At 51.3% G+C, this 5,000-nt stretch overlaps 1 non-coding gene across 1 annotated transcript in view; it reads left to right on the forward strand.

Moving 5' to 3' along the window:
- The first annotated feature begins 4,466 nt into the window (after positions 1-4,466).
- Positions 4,467-5,000, forward strand: part of LOC126432590 (small subunit ribosomal RNA) — a 1,909-nt gene continuing 1,375 nt past the window's right edge. Inside the window, exon 1 of the ribosomal RNA XR_007578075.1 lies at positions 4,467-5,000. This exon is cut by the window's right edge and continues 1,375 nt beyond it. This is a non-coding gene — a ribosomal RNA (small subunit ribosomal RNA).

Genomic DNA, 5,000 nt, shown 5'->3' on the forward strand with positions numbered 1-5,000 from the left:
CATCAGAATACAGATAATATATACAACCGTCCCTATACATGCTGAAAGACTCTGCACACAATGAGAACCACACGTCAGCCAGACACTCTTATCACACACTACTCTCTTATCACACACAATATCTAACCACCAGCATGGAAGAACATCCAGTGCATCCTCTCCGCCACATGACACAATCCACACTATCATTACCAGACCGGGAGGTCCACCCAGAAAACACAATATCCCACCCTTCCGACATCCGCACATTGCTCAGCTAAGCCACGAACACCCACACATGTCCTACACAGTGGTGCACCCAACATCACAATACTGCCTCCTGTCACAGCACACAAACAATGGCAGGAATGAAAGACACAGATCTGCCACAACCATGGAATCGGAGCGCCGCCTGTCATGAGCCAAAAGTGCATCCTGACGTGACAAATCGGATAATACCGCAGGCATCCAATTACGATAATCACTATCAACGAACCTGCCGCCCCCCCCCCCCCAATACACCTTTCCCTACAACAATGTGTATCTGAACCTACGCTATATCGTACCTTAACCTAACCTATATCGTACCTTAACCTAACCTATATCGTACCTTAACCTAACCTATATCGTACCTTAACCTAACCTATATCGTACCTTAACCTAACCTATATCGTACCTTAACCTAACCTATATCGTACCTTAACCTAACCTATATCGTACCTTAACCTAACCTATATCGTACCTTAACCTAACCTATATCGTACCTTAACCTAACCTATATCGTGCCTTAACCTAACCTATATCGTGCCTTAACCTAACCTATATCGTGCCTTAACCTAACCTATATCGTGCCTTAACCTAACCTATATCGTGCCTTAACCTAACCTATATCGTGCCTTAACCTAACCTAATTTGTGCCTTAACCTAACCTAATTTGTGCCTTAACCTAACCTAATTTGTGCCTTAACCTAACCTAATTTGTGCCTTAACCTAACCTAATTTGTGCCTTAACCTAACCTAATTTGTGCCTTAACCTAACCTAATTTGTGCCTTAACCTAACCTAATTTGTGCCTTAACCTAACCTAATTTGTGCCTTAACCTAACCTAATTTGTGCCTTAACCTAACCTAATTTGTGCCGTAACCTAACCTAATTTGTGCCGAAACGTAACCCATGTTGTGCCGTAACGTAACCCATGTTGTGCCGTAACGTAACCCATGTTGTGCCGTAACGTAACCCATGTTGTGCCGTAACGTAACCCATGTTGTGCCTTAACCTAACCCATGTTGTGCCTTAACCTAACCCATGTTGTGCCTTAACCTAACCCATGTTGTGCCTTAACCTAACCCATGTTGTGCCTTAACCTAACCTACGTTGTGCCTTAACCTTACCTACGTTGTGCCTTAACCTAACCTACGTTGTGCCTTAACCTAACCCATGTTGTGCCTTAACCTAACCCATGTTGTGCCTTAACCTAACCCATGTTGTGCCTTAACCTAACCCATGTTGTGCCTTAACCTAACCCATGGTGTGCCTTAACCTAACCCATGGTGTGCCTTAACCTAACCCATGTTGTGCCTTAACCTAACCCATGTTGTGCCTTAACCTAACCCATGTTGTGCCTTAACCTAACCCATGTTGTGCCTTAACCTAACCCATGTTGTGCCTTAACCTAACCCATGTTGTGCCTTAACCTAACCCATGTTGTGCCTTAACCTAACCCATGTTGTGCCTTAACCTAACCCATGTTGTGCCTTAACCTAACCCATGTTGTGCCTTAACCTAACCCATGTTGTGCCTTAACCTAACCCATGTTGTGCCTTAACCTAACCCATGTTGTGCCTTAACCTAACCCATGTTGTGCCTTAACCTAACCCATGTTGTGCCTTAACCTAACCCATGTTGTGCCTTAACCTAACCCATGTTGTGCCTTAACCTAACCCATGTTGTGCCTTAACCTAACCCATGTTGTGCCTTAACCTAACCCATGTTGTGCCTTAACCTAACCCATGTTGTGCCTTAACCTAACCCATGTTGTGCCTTAACCTAACCCATGTTGTGCCTTAACCTAACCCATGTTGTGCCTTAACCTAACCCATGTTGTGCCTTAACCTAACCCATGTTGTGCCTTAACCTAACCCATGTTGTGCCTTAACCTAACCCATGTTGTGCCTTAACCTAACCCATGTTGTGCCTTAACCTAACCCATGTTGTGCCTTAACCTAACCCATGTTGTGCCTTAACCTAACCCATGTTGTGCCTTAACCTAACCCATGTTGTGCCTTAACCTAACCCATGTTGTGCCTTAACCTAACCCATGTTGTGCCTTAACCTAACCCATGTTGTGCCTTAACCTAACCCATGTTGTGCCTTAACCTAACCCATGTTGTGCCTTAACCTAACCCATGTTGTGCCTTAACCTAACCCATGTTGTGCCTTAACCTAACCCATGTTGTGCCTTAACCTAACCCATGTTGTGCCTTAACCTAACCCATGTTGTGCCTTAACCTAACCCATGTTGTGCCTTAACCTAACCCATGTTGTGCCTTAACGTAACCCATGTTGTGCCTTAACGTAACCCATGTTGTGCCTTAACCTAACCTATAATGTGCCTTAACCTAACCTAAAGTGCGCCGTAACCTAAACTATATTGCGCCTTAACCTGACGCACGTTGTCGCTGAACCTGCTCTGTAATTGTTATGCAACCCGTTAAAGTAGTGTAGTGTTGCCTAACCGCAACCCTCGCAATATAGTTCGCTACTCGCACTGCCCGGTCCCCTGTGTATCGCGTCATGTTAAACACCTTGCAGGTGTTGCTGACTTTCCACATGCTCCTGCTATACACTGTAGTGTGGATAGCAGCAGGACGTACATGCCCCCCCCCCCTTCCCCCCTGCCTTCGCAAGCTGGTCGGTGAGAAGTTTGCATGTTCAATGCCCTTCGCATGCCGACGTACTCAGCCTACGTTGTGGTACGGCCTGTCACCTGTCCGCCGATGTACGCAAAACCCACAAACTGTACTGCACATTGCTCCGTATGTACTGAATGATACATCGTGGCCCATGTGACCGTATGACGACAGCGCCTAGCAACGGCGGACCATACAGTCCAAATATTGTGCACGCAGCTACGTGTCGTCTCCCTATAAGAGCTGGATTGCAGTGTGGTACGCCATACAGACGTGTGGGAGGAACGGACGCCCTGGATGGCGATCAGCATGAGCAGTCTGTTGATGTAGTGGAGCGTGTATTCGGACGTAGTCGTCTCTTCTCACACACCGTGATAGCATGTTGCACCGCGTTCCACATCTGCGACATGCTGCAGAGGCGGGCTGACAGTCGTTCGCGCAATGGACACCGCATACGTACGGGGTCTACCTTCCACGTGTTCTCTAGGCGTGCACATGTTGTTGCATCTATGTGGGCAGACGTAGTGTGTTGTGACACCTGACACAGGCATGCAATACTCGTTGCAAATGGCGATGGACGTGTACGTTTGCTGGTGACGTTACGCAAATGAACAACCGGTAACCCGTTGTGGTGCGGTTGTTCTCGCTAGAGGTGAATCAGTGTTGGCGACGATCGGTCGAGCTATTAACCGGTTGTTTCAGGGATACCCACCATGCCCACGAACGTGAAAGGGGACCCACCATGCCCACGAACGTGAAAGGGGATCTGGGTGTGAGGCGATACGCGGCGGTGGCTGGGTGGGACCGTCCCCGGCCGGTGAGGGGGGGCCGCCCGGCGTGCTGGCAGCGCGGTGCGTGGGCGCACGCGCTACAGCCGGCTGGTGGGGGCGGCCGGTGGCAGGCGCGCCGGCCGACGGACGCGGCAGGCGGCGCAGCTGCGCGCCGGCGCCCCCTGCTCGCGGCGCCTTGCGGCCAAAGTAGGTCCTCGCGGGCCCGGTGCGAAGCGCGGTGGCCATCTGCAGTGTGCTGGTCCGATTGAGGACTTTGTGCGCTGAGGATGCGCCGCCGCCCGGCGCTCGGCGCCGCGACGCCGTCTGCTGCTCGGTCGCCCCAGCGGTTCTCGCAGGTGGTTTGTATCGCAGCTGTGCGGACGTGTTGGCGCGTGCGCTGTGCTGGGAGAGTTCGCTTCGGCACCCAAGTAGGGCTTTTGTCCTTCTGTGGCGCTGGCGTTGGAGCTGCCGGTCACCGTAGGTGGCGCGTGTTGTCTCCCGCCGGCAATGCCACGACAGCACGCTCCCGGGCCTCTGTCGGCAGCGGCAAGCTCAGTTGGGAGCACGGGTGGTCGCACCTAAAGCGTCTACTCGCCTAACTCCGGGCGATTGCGCCTCTCTCGAACCCGACCAAGTACTTAGGACGGCGCTGCGCGCCGCCGGGACCTGAGAGGGTTTCGAGGTGTGTTGTGCAGGGGAGCTCAGCCTCCTCCTGTTTGCAGAATAATTGAGCGGACGCTTGCGTGTTCGCGCGGGCCCCCGGGACACACTCCCGGGCGGCCGGCTGCTCAGCTCTAGTTGACGCAGCTCCCTGGTTGATCCTGCCAGTAGTCATATGCTTGTCTCAAAGATTAAGCCATGCATGTCTCAGTACAAGCCGCATTAAGGTGAAACCGCGAATGGCTCATTAAATCAGTTATGGTTCCTTAGATCGTACCCACGTTACTTGGATAACTGTGGTAATTCTAGAGCTAATACATGCAAACAGAGTCCCGACCAGAGATGGAAGGGACGCTTTTATTAGATCAAAACCAATCGGTCGGCTCGTCCGGTCCGTTTGCCTTGGTGACTCTGAATAACTTTGGGCTGATCGCACGGTCCTCGTACCGGCGACGCATCTTTCAAATGTCTGCCTTATCAACTGTCGATGGTAGGTTCTGCGCCTACCATGGTTGTAACGGGTAACGGGGAATCAGGGTTCGATTCCGGAGAGGGAGCCTGAGAAACGGCTACCACATCCAAGGAAGGCAGCAGGCGCGCAAATTACCCACTCCCGGCACGGGGAGGTAGTGACGAAAAATAACGATACGGGACTCATCCGAGGCCCCGTAATCGGAATGAG

Source organism: Schistocerca serialis, unplaced genomic scaffold, assembly GCF_023864345.2.
Source record: "Schistocerca serialis cubense isolate TAMUIC-IGC-003099 unplaced genomic scaffold, iqSchSeri2.2 HiC_scaffold_1142, whole genome shotgun sequence".
In the NCBI taxonomy this organism is placed as follows: Eukaryota; Metazoa; Arthropoda; class Insecta; order Orthoptera; family Acrididae; genus Schistocerca; species Schistocerca serialis.